This window comes from Canis lupus, chromosome 31, assembly GCF_048164855.1.
Source record: "Canis lupus baileyi chromosome 31, mCanLup2.hap1, whole genome shotgun sequence".
Classification (NCBI taxonomy): Eukaryota; Metazoa; Chordata; class Mammalia; order Carnivora; family Canidae; genus Canis; species Canis lupus.
The window spans coordinates 22421659-22439453 of record NC_132868.1 but is presented as its reverse complement, the minus strand read 5'-3'; the positions used below and the strand labels follow the sequence as shown (position 1 = coordinate 22439453).

General features: G+C 39.1%; 1 protein-coding gene across 15 annotated transcripts in view; it reads right to left on the bottom strand.

Annotated features, from left to right (window-relative positions):
* Positions 1–17795, bottom strand: part of LPP (LIM domain containing preferred translocation partner in lipoma) — a 670528-nt gene that overhangs the window by 295570 nt on the left and 357163 nt on the right. The window lies entirely within an intron of this gene.

Below are 17795 nucleotides of genomic sequence, written 5' to 3'. Positions count from 1 at the left end.
ACTATTGAGGGACATTCTGTGAGAGGTTAGGTTTTATACAGCTATTGTGTCTATAACTCCAGCACTTAGAAAATCCCTGGTGCATGGCAGATGCTCAATACATATTTGTTGAGTGAATGTACTGATTACCTCCTTTAGAAATAATTTCAATCTGGAAATTATACGGTAAGTGAATTATATCTCAAAAAAAGTCTATTATACAAAAAGACTGAGTTACCAATCTGTGCTTTTCACTGAAGCTTCACATCCCAGTTGCTGGACAAAGGTCTTACTGCTTGCATCCTTAATATGTATCCTGGTGCACATAAAATGTCCAATTATATTTGCCCAAATTTCATAAAAGTAAAATGTTATGCCTGATTCTGAGCCATTGAACACTTTCCACAAATGGCCAATTTATATGATGCTCCTCAGTAGGTAAATTGATAGTGATATCATAAATCATAGAGCTGGAAAATTCATTTAACATTCACATTTTATAAGTAAAAAAATTCGGTTCAGTAAAAGAAGCAAATTACGCAAGATCATGGAGATAGGATCCCAAAAGAATACCTCCTACCAAATCAATATCATTAAGGGTATCTGACTTAGATTTATATCATAGCTGAAGCCAGATTTAGAGTTAGGAGTATGGACTGTGCACACACCAAATACTAGAAATAAAAGTTAGAAATATATTTGGAAATAAATCTCTCTCTCTCTCTCTCTCTCACACACACACACACACACACACACATACACACACGATCATATTAAACAGGTGTTGCTAATCATGAAAAGAGGAATAAATAAACTCTTGGCTTGACATGAGTCACTATTTGATGGGCTATTTCAAGACAGAATTGATATTTCTAAATGGCTGATACCACAAGAGGCAACACCAAAGAACCACAGAAGTGGAAAATAATCACTAATGATTTCTTTTATGGAACAATTCCATAGACTATGAAGAGTTACCACTTAAGGATTCATAGTATTGGAAATTTCCACTTGGAAGATTTTAAGCTTTTAAAAACCCTCCAAAATTGACTCCTAGGAGTAAGTATGTGACTCAACTAGATATCACTAGTACTGTATGATATTGGAAAATTTACTAGGGAAAATAATTTTATATCTCCGTTTTTCAGCATACGCATCTAGAAAAGAAAAGAAAAGAAAAGAAAAGAAAAGAAAAGAAAAGAAAAGAAAACAGTCCTTGTGCTCACATGTCTCTTCATAATGCAAGAACTTCCCTGAAGTACCACCTGCAAACAGAAGCTTATGTAGTATGGTTAATGAATAACCAAATTTATTGCTCCTCAGAGATAAAACTCCGCATATACAATCTGAAGCCTAAAATCCCATCTATTTCTTTTTCTTTTTAATATTTTATTTATTTATTCATGAGAGACACAGACTGAGAGAGAGGCAGAGACACAGGCAGAGGGAGAAGCAGGCTCCATGCAGGGAGCCCGATATGAGACTTGATCCCGGGACTCCAGGATCACACCCTGGACCGAAGGCAGGCACTAAACCGCTGAGCCACCTAGGGATCCCCCCAACTATCTATTTCTTATCAATAGGACTGAAGGCATCTATTCTCATGGCTCATCTGGCTCACCCTATTTCCTTAAAGGATCCATGCTCCCTCCAGCCCATGAATTGTTCTGCAAATGCGCCTTATCAATTTGATGCTGAGGTGTCATTTCAGAAGTCAGTTCCTCTGAGAAGCATTACCTGACCCTCTCAGTAAGCATCACTCCAAATACCCACCCCATTTGTACCTTTTATCCTGTTTGACTATCCAAATTTGTTTACCGGCTTCTTGCTTTTATGTCTTTACATTCTCCTAGCTTCTCTTCAAGCATCTACCATCAGCCAGAGAAAGCAGCTCATCTGCCTTAGTTAATCCTTTAATCCCAGTACCCAAAGTTCATACAACATAGTAGGACTTAGTTGTCATGAACGAAGAATACATAAAACAACCGGAATTTATAACCTCGATCTGTTACTCACCAGTTGTGAAGTCACTAGTAAGTCTTCCAGACCCTATTTACTTGAGTATAGACCAGGTAATCATAAATATATCTGTCTTACTGCAGAAATCCTTAATATTAGGAACAAATATCTTATAAACCACAAGTATGGTATTCATATAATGATAACAGTATCACTCTCTAAGACCTATTGTATGCCAGGCTCTGTTCTAATAAGCCCACTTTACACAGGAATGATGATGCTTTTTTTTTTTTTTTTTCTTTTTAATGATGATGCTTTTGACGGTAAAATGCGCTATTATGTTTTTATCATGAAGACAGAAATAATTGGCGCCAGTGAATCTCTAACACAATGATTTCTCATCATACCGATCATAGGATGTGTTTCAATCTCAAAGATATTAATGGAAAAAAAGGTACTTCCTAGAATAGAATACAGTTTTCTACATTTGATACTCATCTAACAATCCTAGGAGATCAGTCCTATTTCCATCTTTATTTTATAGATGTAGAAACTGAGGCACAGAGGGGATAAGTTCAAGGTTACAAGATTTTTAATGATAACAAAGAAAGATGAACAAGGAGGGATTCATAAAGCTCTAGAGCTTCAACTCTCCCAGAATTATCAAGAGTTAGGTTCACTTCTCTAAATGATACAATTGAACCAGGAAATTTTCCTCCCTGAAGTGACTGGTGCTCTGACTTCTAATAATCCTTATGGCAAAGTATTATGAAAATAAAAGTAGAAAGAGAACAGTTTTAGACATTGAACTTCCAGTTTTCTTAATTTGCATCCTCTTTGCAATTATATAACTTGGTTTTTACCAGACCAATTTGCACTCATTTAGATTTTGCTTTTAAGTTTTCTTAATCCTTTCGTTTATCTGTTTTCTGTATTCATAAAGACACTGAAAGCTATTCTGGAAATGATCATCTATTTGTGTTTAGATCTACTTTCTGCACATCTCCACTCACCATTCTCCTTGCTCTGAGCTTACTAGGCATTAAATAAATGTTGCTGACTAATTAAAAGCAAAAAAGAGATCTGATTTGGTATCATATCTCATGGCATGATATTAAAAAAAAAACCCAAACCCACAACTCAAGCATATGTTATCGTTAGCTTCCCGAATATGATTAGTGGCAATCTTGGTGTAACTTACATAATGAGAGACCATGGCTTTTTGAGCCAAGCAGAAAAATCCAGGGATGCAGTATGTATTGTGATAGGAGGAAAGCTGAAACACTGAAACTTTTAGAGATGTGACTGCAATATGACCATAACTTGATTATTAAATAGTTAATAAAGCTGAGATGAAATATGACACAGATTAAAAAGAGTACATACAGTCACCATCAATGCTCATTTTAAAAACAATATTATTTTACATATAAAACACTTCAAACACAGAAAAATTGCTTGAGGTGTCCTGATCCTCCATATGAAAGTCAAGACATGTGATATTCCAAACGATCCATGGAATTCTAACATATTTATTGTTTGGAAAAGAAATCAAGACATAAATCCCTTAACATCATGTAAGAAAAGATCAAAAAGAAACACAATTCTATAATTCTCTAATTGTTCATCAGAGATCTTGGCTAGATGAAAAGCTACTGAGAATATAAAAAAACCTTATTAATCCATTTGCAATCATATGAAAATTTCTATTAACTACACTATAAAAGCCTCCTTTCTCACATACAGGTTAAGAACTCTTCCAGAATTGCTTTGTCTCTAAATCCTGCACGTCAGTATATAATCCTCCACCCACACCACCTCTCAGTAGCAGGTAGAAATGACTTGTATATTCTGGCCAACAGCTTTGTCCGTATCTGCAAAAATCTGGAAGTTTGTGAGTAAAGGAACCTCCATACATTTTCCAATAATGTTAATAAAAATAACCTTGAGGCATAGTAAAAGTCCTTCTGAGTCATCAAATATTGAATGCTTTCAATTATGTTAATATTAAATGTGTTCTACTCTATTTGGTTCTTCAAATTCTTTCTCCAAAATGCAAGAGACACAATATGTACTTGACAACATGTTTATAAACAAATGAAAGTATTGTTCAGGGACTTAAGAAAACTATTAGAAATACTAGCTTTGAATAGACAGAAATAGAACAAAACCCTTTAAAGATTCTAATAATACCCACAATTGCTTTCTAATGGGCTCACTGTTATATTAATTCTGTTTATCAGAAGTTTGTAAAGTATGATGAATGTGTGTATATTGCTAATTCATCTCTTTTAAAGGATGTTGGCATTTTGAAGTAATGCTTACTTGGACAGGAGCATACTTGCCCTATACGCTCAGGTGTGTTTGTGTATAGAGGGGCATCTGTGAGGAATTTGACATTTGATGTGATGGTATAAGCAATGTAGAAGTGTCAAGGATTTCACTATATGAGCTTTGACTAAATCTCTTTGGCTGCTAGTTTTATAATCTGTAAAAAAGGTAAGTACAAAAAGTTGTTCTTACCTACCTTAAAGAGTCATTAAGATGTGAGCATTACTTGAAATATAAATCTTTACTAATGACAGTAATTTCCTCCATTAATTGTCTCTTATGGGAAATTTTCCATGTTACATGCTAACTAAATTTCACCACAACTACACATCAGAAAGCATTCCTCTTACTGTCTGGAGCAGCCAAAGTGATGATTTTACAAAATTACTTTAGATTCTGTCACAGTAAGCACATCTCAGTGCAGATAAGGGAACAGGATTGTGACGTGAGACTGATACACTAGAGGCAACCCCACGTGAGCTTTTGTGGAAATCTAAACATTAGGAGTAATTATACGGGCCATGCTGTCTTTCAGGTAACATAAACCTGGTGACTGTGCCACCCAACATTGGAGTAGATCTGTTATACTTTTGAAACTACAGTCAGTGAAAACGAAGTATTGATGAAACATAGATCTAGAGCCAAGGAAAAGGCAATAGGAAAATGAAAGGAACAAGTCTCTACATTACAGAATTTTTTAACTTGGGAACATGGGGGAGAAATCCCATCTCAGATATTCATTTCACCCTGACTTCATAACCCCTCCTTCCTTAAAACTACACTGACCGTGCATGTCAACTCAGCAATCCCCAGCACCTGGCTACATTCCAGAACTCACCTCCACATATCGCCACCAGAGCTTAGGATATGTCCTTTTAGTCATCTACCTTTAGCCATCGGGAGTCTCTTTGCCTTTATAAGACATTGACTCATTCCACCTTAACCTGGTCCCCGAAGTCCTATTTGGTTGTACCAGGCTGGAGGCGAGGCTCATATATCAGTACCTTGAGTGCTGCTGTCACTAAATGCAGCAGAGATGTTCACTCCTTGCTCTAGAATTTTCCATGGGGAGGGGACTTCTGTGGAGAAACATTCATAACATGTCTGTGCCACACACATTCTTCTGATGAAAAATTCATTGAGGAGTCAGTCCAGTGACCTAAGTGATTGCTAACTTTGAGGACAAGAACAGGGCAGGTATTGTTTGGCATGCTGCAGGCAAGACCATGCTTTTCTCTGCTTTTTCAGACTCCCAAACTGTTTGGAGCTGGGGCAATCCCACCTCAAGAGGAGCCTGCAGGGGCCCAGTGTTGACCACTCTCAGGAGGGCAAATCTGTCCATTCAGAGGGAAAACAGCAGTAATTTCTCTTGACCTAAAGCTAATGAAGTCAGCCAAGGCGGTTTTATTGGTCCCAAGACTGACAGTTTGGTCTCCATCTGTCTGCCTCCTCTCTTTCTCAATAGCTTCTAAACAAGGATAGAAAGGAGTGGCACTGTTTAGTGTGTCCCTTGAAAGCACAGTAATTAATGCTCACTCAGCCTTCTAGCTGACCTTTATCTTGAAGTCATTCTTGATGTTGTTGGTTTCTTTCTTTCTGGTGGCTCTGGGGTTCTATGTATTCTTGAAAAAGCCAGGAAATGGTGCAAACTTGACGATCAAATTTCAGGGGGGATTCAGTGTGGCACCACCACCTTTACACAAGCCCATTTATTGCATATCCCAAAAGGTCCTTAGGATATACCCAAAAGGTACATTTTCTTGTCTTCACACACGCTCAGGCCCACTTCTGTGCACCTCACTTCCCTTTCTTCTGTTCAGAAGAGCAACGTTATGTAGCATACATTTTCCCCTCTAGTGACTCTTTGTACAATATAACCTGTTTCTGTTAAGGGACTCCTCTCTGTGCAGGAACAGAGGAAGAGATGCCCTATGTCTGTGTTCCCATTCATGTCCTTGCTCCCACTTCTCCTGCCCCTTCCAGAACTGCATTCCCTTGTTCTCTTCCTCCTCCACACTCACTAGCATCTTCCACAGCTCCCAGTCCATGAGACCCTCCCCTTCAGTACCTAAACCCAAATCTCACTTTGATTTGGGAGTAGTGGGAGGTCAGCTTTAATTCTCTTCTCTGAAGCTAGTTTTCTCCTTTTTTTTAAAATCACAAACTTCCTAAAAAGATAGAAAAACATAAAGCCTAGAGAGAAGAGCTAATCTCAAAGAATGTTGCACCACTGGTTAGAACCATGTCAGAAACAGAATCTATAACTCTTGAGCTTCTGGAATCCATGGACTTGAATCCTACATCCTGAAAACCTTCCATATGGCCAACTTAAAAACCCACTGTGATAGAAGAAGAACACAGAAAGGTTGAGTCTACCACTCCGCAGCTCTGTTTAAGGTTAAGAGCTTCAAAAAGTTGTTTGTTAGTTTTTAAGAAATACATTTCCCACAGCTTTGTAATAGGTAATTCAGAATTCTGGCCACAACTAATTAGATGAGAGACTGAACCCAAACCGGCAACAGAAGATGTGTTGGAGGAAGAATTCCTTCCCAATTTGTACTGGAGAAGAACCAGCTCTAATAATGGGCCTCATTGTTTCACACATTTGAGGGCATGGCATAGCTTGCTGGTAGCAGAAGTAGAATGGAGAGCAAACAAGAGATACACAGAGCTGCTTAGCTCTGAGGCAGGAGAGGACATTACGGAGTGAAGATCATGGTGTCCTGTCCAAAAGAAGTCTATAGAGCATCGCTGACAGAAGCAGCAATGGAAACAGAAAGAAAAACTGAGAGAAGCTAGGCCATAGGAGTGGAGACCCACTGGATAAGGAAACACTGGGGGTTTACACTTGAGGGATGACAAAAACAGCTAGTGGTGTGTCCTCAGTGATATTCTGGGTTTCCGTGCGGCTTGGTGGTCTGGCTGCTGACATGGTAAAGTCAACCAAGGTAACACTGAACGCAACTTGGCTTCCAGCAACCTGAAAGAACCTAACTACAACAGACCTGAGGAACTATTTCTTTATTTTAAAAGAAGTTAGACAAACATGATTCTGACCATATTGGCATATCATGGTTTAAAATATAATGAAGCCTTTGAACACAATGAAAAGGAAAAAGGAAGGAAGGGGACAGAGACAGTTTACTTTGCATGTCTGCTTGCAATCTTGTAACACCATACGAACTGTTCAGATTAGCTCTTTTCTCTTCCATGGCACATTTTCAGGTTTTAGCTCCTTTTAATTACCTCCAGTCCAAAGCAGCTAGGAAAGGTGGCAAGAGGTAGGAAGCTTGGGAGTAGAATGAACTCTCTGGACCTTTAGATCATGTAAACAGTACCAAAGGTTGAATCATATATTTTTCAAGCCTGATTATGCAAAACTCTTGTTTCTTAACAAAGAATAAGCTAAAGGTCTTTTTAGTGCATTGTACCCTTCTCATTTTTGATTAAAGTCGACATTTTTATTGTACTAAATACCTTATTCTAGCTGAGTGAAGAATGTGGCTGTTTTAAGTAAACAAAACTGTCAGAAGAATACCTTACTCTTTCTCCGTAGTGAGCACCTGTATCCAAACCACAGAGCCATGGAAAATAACCTCCCCAATATTTACTCTCCTGGCCACAAGTAACTGTTTAGAGAAGTATCTGGATTGGTCTGAACAGCACATCCCCAAGTAACGAAGTAGAAGCTCAGCTCGATAACGTTAGCTAATATGAAGACTCTAACATTTGGGGCTGATGGTTGAAACTTACTTTTAATAAATCTCAAAATAACAAGAAGATATAAGGCACCTGGGCAGCTCAGTCAATTAAGCATCTGCCTTCGGCTCAGGTCATGCTCTTAGGGTCCTGGGATCAAGCTCCTCCTTGGGCTCCCCACTCAGCCAGGGAGTCTGCTTCTCCCTATTCCTCCAGTTCAAGCTCACGTGCTTGCACGCTCTGTCTCGCTCATATAAATAAATAAATCTTTTAAAAGTCAAAAAAAAGAAAAAAAAAAAAACCTGACCAAAGAAGTAGTTCCAGTTCTGGATGCCTAATTCTAGATTCACACAAACACAAAGATATACATGTAAGAAAGCTCATCTTAATATTTATAATAAAGAAATGCCAACCCTTAATGCCCAACAGTAGAAGAAACAAGTGATGGTATACTCATGCTATGGGTAGAGGACAGGTATTAAAAATGATATGGCAAGTCTCTGTTTATGGCACGAAAAGATCTGGAAGCAAAGGGTAAATTGGAGATAATATAACATTTGTGTTTAAAATAAATATTACCTATATAGTCATGCTCATAGGCATGTGTCTTTATGTACTGTTAAAAGATTGTAAAGATGCACGACAAACCAACAATACTGATTATGGAAAAGAATGGAGTTGGAGGAGAGTAGAGCAGAAATTAACAGAGTGGGAAGTGAAGGAATGCTTTTAAATTCTATTCTACATACTTCTGATTGCTGGAATATGTTGTGATGATAATTTATTCACATATTCCATACATATAGTGTTTCCATAAAGTTAAGAAACACAACTGACCCTATGTCCTCCAATGTACTGCACACACATGTGACTGGTGGGCCAGCACTGATCAATGGAGGGAATCACTGGATTCAAAATCAAAAGGACCAAGAATGAGACCCAGTTAGGATTTGGGGCAACTCACTCAAAATTATGTGTAATACCAGGATGATAGTGTCTGGCCAGGCAAACTCACAGACTCAATGTGAAGGTAGAGTAAGAAGAATACATATCCACTACAAGCTATGAAGCACTCTATTAATCTCAACTACAACCACTATTATTATCTATATTATTTGACCTCTTAAATTTCCCTGGAGAGAAATAGATAAGTTTGGAATAATAGATAATTTAACTCCTCTATTTGAACCACGTCATTTTATCCTCTTTCCACTAAGGTCTGGAATTAAAACAAACATCAAATGAGGCCGTAGGATTTTATTTTATCTGTCACATACTGCTGTCATTAAACACACTTGAAATGAGTGGGTTTAGTTCAAATAAAACTGCTTCTTTCCCAAACTCAACAAACATGAAGCGAGGAGAAAAGGAAGCTTGCACTTGAATCGTGTTCAGAAGCACTGCACGTTACATTTCAAGGAGATCCATCTGGCAGGCTGACACAGTAATAAGTTCTTTTAATTGTCAGGTCACTTAGATTATAGATCCAGGCTGTCAATTTTTCCACTGCAGTTTTTTCGTTACTGGTAGTTCCTTTAAACAAAATTCCTCTATTTACTGTACATGAGAAAAACTACCTTCTTTCCCCCTAGGAATGTAACTAGGCAGCCATTCAATGCAACAAGCTTTTACTAGTGAGCACCAACTATGGTGGGACGAGGCTTGCTGTTGGAAATTCAAGAAAGAATATATAAAAATCCCTGTCTTGCAAGAAGTCACAGCCAACAGGGGTGATAAACTCTTAAAATCCAAAATGATACTGATAATGGGATCGAAATTTCTAGTCCACCTGATGTACCCCATCTCTTTGAAGGAATTCCTTCTCAAATGTACAAATCTACTTAATCCTGGCAGTTTATCTGCTTGCCAAAGTAAGAAGAGCGATAGTCAGGAGATCCTAGAAAGGGGTAATGTATGTGTATGTCCGTTCATGTGCAGTACACACTATGGAGGTCCTCTAAACTCAGCCCAAACTGTCCTTCCACACAATCTCCTGTCCACCTGCTCAGTGCCATGCACTGTGATACTCAGTGATGCTCCATTCTCAGCAGAATGTGTACTTTCAAACTGCCATATCATTACTCATACAGTTTCCTTTTCTGGATGTCTCCCTCCTCCAAACTTCATGCTTTCATTATATTGCACATAGTCGGTACTCAATAATTAGGAAGGAGATCAACAGGCTGGAGAATCTACCAAACACTGCAGTTGAACCTTAGAAATGATCTAGTTTGTTCCTTCATAAAAGATAAGCTAGATGTTCAGAGAAATGAAGTGATATCCCAAAGTCAAATAACTAGTGGAAGAAGTGGGTTGGGAATCCACTCTTCTGATTTGTCCAGTGGTCTATCTATAAGATGTTGTTCCCATACACCTTGAGGAGTGACAGGGACATGTACTGACAAGCTCAATGGATCAATGCATACAGATGGCATTCCATTAAAAAGAAGGGGAAAAAATCAAGAGTGCTCATTAAAACAAGTACACTTTCTTTTACAGTGACTGCCTGCCCATCATAATGAAAAAATGCGCACTACTAAGCTCTGAAGAAGCCAATGGCAATGGTGAATTTCTACACTGAGTAAAATATTCTTGTTGCTTAAGAAGGAATTTAAGGTTAGGGATATAAGAAAGGGAGGCAAATGCAGATCCTATAGGCTTAAGAAAATGCTTCCAAGTCTCATTTTATTCTCCTGCAAGAAAAGACAGATTTTCTTAGGAACTAAGGAGCACACAGACATCCTAACCCAGGCTGGAAGTCCCATTTACATTCAGAACAGAGGTCAGGGTATTACATGGGGAAAAGGCCGCTGCATGAAATCTAGGCTACGTGAAACTTACTATAGGACTCCAGAGTACAGTATTTCTTTTCTTTTCTTTTTTTAAAGATTTATTTATTTATTTTTGAGAGAGAGTGAGAGAGAGAGAGAGTGGACAGGGAGGGGCAGAGAGAGAATCTCAAGCAGATTCCCTGCTGTGCAAGAAGCCCAATGCAGGCATCGAACTCACAACCCTGAGATCATGACCTGAGCCAAAATCAAGAGTTGGATGCTTAACCAATGCATGACCCAGGTGTTCCCAGAGCACATCATTTCAAATTTCAGCCTATTTTCTCATCTCTCACAATGTACATAAGAATCCCCATCTTCAGGACTTATTGAGAGATTTCAACACTAATGAATAAATGAAAAAAAACTCTGTAAATATTAAGGTATTAAGTGAAAGCACTAAATTGTCATTATCAAGAAGGAACATTAGCTTTCCAAGGGCCTCTAGATCTGCCAGGCTCAGAAATGTTTACTATTTCAGGGTAACAGTGGGAATACATAAATTTTGAGTCATAGAAAAGGAAGAAAACAGAAATGGATACCCTCAATACTTGAGCATCTAATAAACTAAGGGTTAAGTGAATGAATGTGAACACTCCATGCAGCTCTAAGAGAGACTTAAGGGATAGGACTCTCATTTCAATATAGAGAAGGAAATGAATTGGCATTGATCAATAAGTAGGTAATTTTGAGAGTTAAGACTGGAATCCAGGTCTTTGGGATCCCACACTCCATTCGTATGAGACTATGAAACAAGAGAAGCCTAAGAAACACACAGGGAAATGGAGGGCAGAGATTACTGGGTAGTGATTTGAGGCCTCATTAAACTAGAAGGAATCCTCCAGGATGACTGTAGGCTATTTTCCTCTCCTTCTCAGAACAGTGTTAGACCCTCAGGGGGGTAGCATAACACAGAGAAAAACCAGGGGAAAGACACCCCAGGCAACCCAAAAGAGGAGAAATAAAGCTGTATCTACTAGGAGCCAGTCCCCGAGTTGAAGACCATCTATGCATTCTCTCTCGTAATTCTAGCCATGTCATAATGTAAACAAAATTATTCCTCTCTTACTACCGATGGGAAAATGAGGATCTACAGAAGTTAAGCATCCCTCCAGCATTCACAAGCTGCTGAGTGGTAGATGGAGAATCCAGGTCCCAGTTAGCAGAGTGCAAGCATGAGCTCATTCTGCTTGGCTGCATAAATGCCCGCACCAGCCCCAGCCCGGTAGATGGTAAGGGTCTCAGATACTGGACACGGGAGGTCAGTAGAGCTGCTGTGTGCACAACTGGCATTCAGAGGAGAAAGTGGTTTGAGAACAGTGTTACATTCACATTTTCTGAAGTGAGTTTATGTGAGGTAAGTGTTTTTATTTTTTCTGATGCAAAATTGGGGGATTCTGGGTACCTTTCTCAAAGTACAAATATTTCTCTTTGTGGTACTGGCATGGCAAAAGAATAATAAAATATGCATAAGTATAAATATAACTGGTGTGGGTGAAGAGTCAGAATGGCTCAAACAAAGAAGCTAATAAGCAGCTTTGTTTTCTAGTTCCGAGTGAAATAGTTGATTCTGTGAATACTGAAAGACAAGAATGAAAACAACGCATTCTCATTGGTTTTCCCTACTAGACACAGCTCTACATACTTCAGCTCCAGCCTTCATATAACTGAAGCTCTTATTATACCATCATCCTTAACTCATAAAAATCAAATTGTATTACTCCGTTATCATAATGTTCTAAGTCTTTTCTCGCTTGGTGCATATTTCACATATCATTTTACACTCTAATGAGATCCTGAATAGGTTACATTACATATACATCTGATAGAATATTTAGGACTCAATTTTCACCATCATTGAACAGCTTTATGCAATTCATATATTCAAAAGTGTGTGAATAATCAGGTACTTGTGATCATGATGGTGGGCCAATTAAGAGCTGAAGGTTGGGCCATATGTCATCGGAAGGAATTACTTCTCAATCCCAGCCTAGAATTCCAGGCTGGAAGAAGCACTGGCAATTATACCACTTCAGCTTCCGCATGTGACATCTGGGGAGACTAAGGCCCAGGCAGAAACAGGGACATGTTGAAGGACACAGCGCCAGATAGAGGCAGAGCGTATACTAGAATCCAGATATTTTGCTTCCGAATCTCTGTAATACCTTCTTTGTCTTCTATTTGAGACAAAGTCAAGATCTTTGTTTTATCAATAACTCCTCTTTTCCCCCTGAATTCAGAATAGAACAAAGGCACTGCTACTCTGAGAAAAGCAGTTATATACATGTCTCTCAGTAGACAGAAAGTTAATCAAATGTAATCAGTGTGACCCATTGTACTTTAGATCATTATATTCATTTTTGACATTTAGAGAACCTATGGTTTTATTTTGCTTTTATTTAGAACAGCAAGTGGGAGGTAAAAATGTCAAAATAACTATGACCTAGCAGTTCTGGTAACTCTATTCACTGGCTTGTTTTAAGGATTGAGGGTCTTATTTTTTTCCCCCAATTGCCTTCATTTGTTCAGCAAACATTCACTGAGGGCCTAACCCATACTAAGTCAGAATGTACTAGATACAATGGAAAACCAGAAATGGAAGCACACATAAACACTCTCCCCACTATTTATGTTTCCTGTCTTATATCTCTTATCAGAGGAAGAGAAGGTACACAGCTGACCTTCGTGGTACCAGAGTGCAGAACATGACAAGTGCCAGAAGAAATGCATACATCAAGTCAGATGGGGAGGGAGACAAGTCCCAAGGATGAAAATGGCAGGTAGATAGTGATGAGGCATTATGGGTAGCTACAGACTAAGAGCTAGAAATTAGAGAGACCACTGGAGATGTGTGCAGTAGAAGGGATTATGAACTCAGTAAACTGTAGCACCATCAGGTATAAAAATTAGGTATGAAGATACAGATTTTCATCCTGATACTCCTAGTATCTAATAGTTTTTCCCAAATTACAGAGTCCATTTAAGACAAAGGCTTGTGTTTCTAAGGAAGAACAAAAGAACTAAGAAGGAGGCAAGGAACTTACTGGCTAGGACTGGAGAACATATTTTGTCTGTCTGTCTATGTAGAAGTAAACAAGCACGTGTACACACACACTTGGCTTGCTTTCTTCTCAAGAATACTGATGGGGGTGGGTGCCTGGGTGGCTCAGTGGTTAAGCATCTGGCTCTTGATTTTGGCTCAGGTCATGATCTCAGGGTCCTGATATTCAAGACCTGTGATGGGCTCCTCGCTCAGTGGGAGTCTGCTTGAGATTCTTTCTCTCCCTCTCCTTCTGCACCTTCCCCCACACACTCTCTCAAATAAATCTTTAAAAAAAAATTGATGGGAAAAAAAAATTGATGGGGATGGAGGGGTGCACTTGTTATGATGAGCACTGAGTGTTGTATGGAATTGTTGATTCCCTAATTATATACCTGAGACTAGTATTACACTGTATATTAACTAATTGGGATTTGCATAAAGACTTGAAAAAATATATCGATAGGGCACCTGGGTGACTCAGTCACTTAAGCATTCACCTCTTAGTTTTGGCTCAGGTTGTAATTTCAGGATCATTAGATAGAACCCCCCATCAAGTTTCTCTCTCCCTTTCCTTCTACCCCTCCCACCACCTAGCATGCTCTCTCTAATAAACAGATATATCTTTTTTTAAAAAAAGAATATTGATAATATCCATTCTTTACTGGCCTGTGAGATCTTGCACAAGTCCATTCGCTTTTCTGCCCTTGTTTGACAATTTCTGACCTAAAGTACTAAAACTGGGCTATTCTCATGGCCCCTGTTTTTCTGCTAATTGCATGATTACAAGCAGAGAAGAGGATACCAGAACACCATGAGCACAATTCTACACACTTGAACAAATTATGGCATTAGCAACAATAAGTTGAGACTTCCTCAATCTCTGGCCTCCCTCAGGTTCTTCTTGACTTACCCTTACTCAGGTGGTCATGTTAGCCAAGCTCCTGTGATAGGGGCACAGGCTACACAGTGCTCTAAGGAAGGGCTGGTTAATGGGAAGTATGGTCACAGCCTTTTCAGTAGAAACTTCCTACTCCTCACATTGCAAACTGAGAAGCTGAACATATTACCCCTGCCACGTAGACTAGAGCTATGTGAAAAAGCCAAAAAACACATGTTAACATTTTCTGAACTGGGAAAGGAAGGTACTGGAACTGGAGCAGATATTTGTTCATGGTACCTCACTATGTCAAGAGACAGAGCTCTTAAAATACACCACCCATTGCTGTAGTTGTTGCTTACCATACTCTGCCTCACCCAGAGTTGATTTAGATTTAAAACCCTGCTTCAAGAATCCAACAAACACATATTCAGATTTGTAAAGAGTTATCTTTACTCCTATATTTCAAAGAACAGAACGGAAACAGCTATCAACCACCCCCTCCCTTTTCACCCCCCCCCCAATTCACAAACATTCTTCTAAAATAAAGATATCATTATTTGAATCTCTGGAGCTATGAATGGGGAAAATTCAAAATAAAGGCCTTATTTTAAGTTTTAGGTACTAGACAGAGAAAGAATGTGTGGTTGTCATGTAAGTGTCCATCACATAATAAAACTGCCAACCCCAAAAGTCAGCTGTCCTGAATAGTACACCTCAAGGAGCCTTACAGGGGTGAGAAAAGCACAGGCTTACTTGGGAAATAATCTATAGAGGAAGGGAAAGATAGATCAAAAAGATACTGAAAATTATTTTAAGAAATCAAAATTCATTTGTAAGAAATTCCAGCAATTAAGATGCTATTCCAGTATTACTGCATTGAGTATTGGAACTTCTGTGCAGTTGACACTCTGATCAGTCACCAGGACCTTCAGACACTATTTTAAGTCTGAAGTGCCAAATCTGCCAAACTCTGCATTAAGTTTTGAGGTATGGGCAGCATATGGCTTCTCAGGGAGCTCACAATTTAGAGGAGAGAACTAGTAGATTACAATGTGGTCAATTCATGTAATGATGAGAAAATGCCCCAAAGTAAAACAAATAGAGGACATAAAATAGGCTAATATCCAATTCAGGTGCAACTCTAGAGAGATATGTGATTTTGAGGATAAAAAAGAAAATATAAGGCAGGTTCATTTACATTAATTTTACTGATTGTTTTATTCTTGATCATTAGAGCTACAATTTATTGGTCATTTGCGATGTTGCAGATACCATGCTAAGCATTTATCTCATCCAATCCTCCCAACACCATGAGGTCATTTCCTTTCTTAAAAAAAGAAGCATAGGGGTGCCTGGGTGGCTCGGTCACTGGAACATCTGACTCTTGATTTGGGCTCAGGTCGTGATCTCAGAGTTCTGAGACTGAGCCCCAAATCAGGCTCCCCACTTAGTGGAGAGTCTAAGATTCTTTCCCTCTGCCCCTCCCTCTGCTCACACATGTTCTCTCTCTCAAGATAAATAAATCTTAAATTAAAAAAAAAAAAAACATAGAGGAAGGCCAAATAAGCTGTGTAAGCTTAAAGGATTAGAAATATGGAATTGGCATTGTGACTCCAGAGCCCTGGCAGCTAAACATTATTTAGCGTGGGTTCCCCCTGGACAAAGGAAAAGCAAAGCAAGTGTGAGCCAAAAGCTCACAAGAGTGCTGAGACCTGTTTATGTTAAGACAACCTTCACCAAAGATCTAAATCCAGTGGTCCACGCTTCAATCCTCCTGGCATCTGATCCTACTGTGCAGAGAACTTGATCACTCATTCAGTTTTGAAGCACATTTTTTTACTCTGTTTCTGGAGAGCACTGTTCCTTGATTCTCCCTCTACGTTTATGTCTCCTTGCTCATGACTTACCTTAATGGTTTCTCTGTGTCTCCCTGAGACATCAAAATACTGGCTCAGGGCTTAATCCATCACCTTAGGTGATGTCACGCAGTATAAAAGTTTTAAGTTCATATCTACGGACTCTTAAATCTACAGCAAGTCAAGACTTTGCCCTTGAGCCCCAGACTCAAATACACAACCATCTACTCAACCATTATTTGCAAGTCTAACAGCTCAAATGTAACATACCCGAAACCAAATTTCTGATTTGGAATGGAAAAACTCAAAACCAAAACCAATTCTCTTGCTGTCTTCCTAGCATCTCACTTAACTGCATGTCCATTGTTCATAGCTCAGGCTAAAAACCTAGCAGTCATGGACTCTTCTTGTGCTCTTGTATTTTATATGACATCTGGCCACAAAACTTATTGATGCTACCATCAAAATACATCCAGACCCCCACTACTGCTTAGCAACTGCTCCATACCAACCAACCAAATATCATTTCTAGTTTGCATAGTCACTGGAGCCTACATTCTACTCTCACAAAGCCAGAGTGTTTTTAAGTTGGACCACATGACTCCAAATGCTCCCATCTCACTGGGAGGAAGAGTCAAGTGCTTACAGTAGCCTATAAGCTCCTATGTGATGAGCAAGGGTCTGATACGTCCCTGACCCCATCTTTGCTTACTCTCTTGAAGACCACTCAGCTCCAGCTACCCTTGGCCACTTTTTCTGAAACAGGCCAGCTGCCTGCCATGCTCCTCTCTCCCGAGCTTCCACACTGGCACTCTCCATTGTTTGGATCATACATCCCTCTGTCCCAGATACCTGTGTGGCTCACTCTCTTGCCTACTTGAGATTTCTGCTTAAATATCACCCTCTCATCAGGCCTTCTCTGACTCCCTTATATAAAATGACAAGGATTACTGCACTCTTACTGAAGAACTCCTCCAGCCCGGTTATCTTACCTTTCCTCTACAACACTTAGCTCCATCAGACTTAACATTACTTCTTTATCTGCTTATTATTTCTCTCCCCAGTCTCCCCAGAGTGATATGAGTTGTTTAAGGAAATACATTTTCTTTTATTCAAACCTACACCTTCACCTTCTAGGGAGCTTGCCATTCATGGGTGTTCATAAAATATTTGTCATAATACAATAATCCTCCCTTTATTCACAGGGGATACATTCTAAG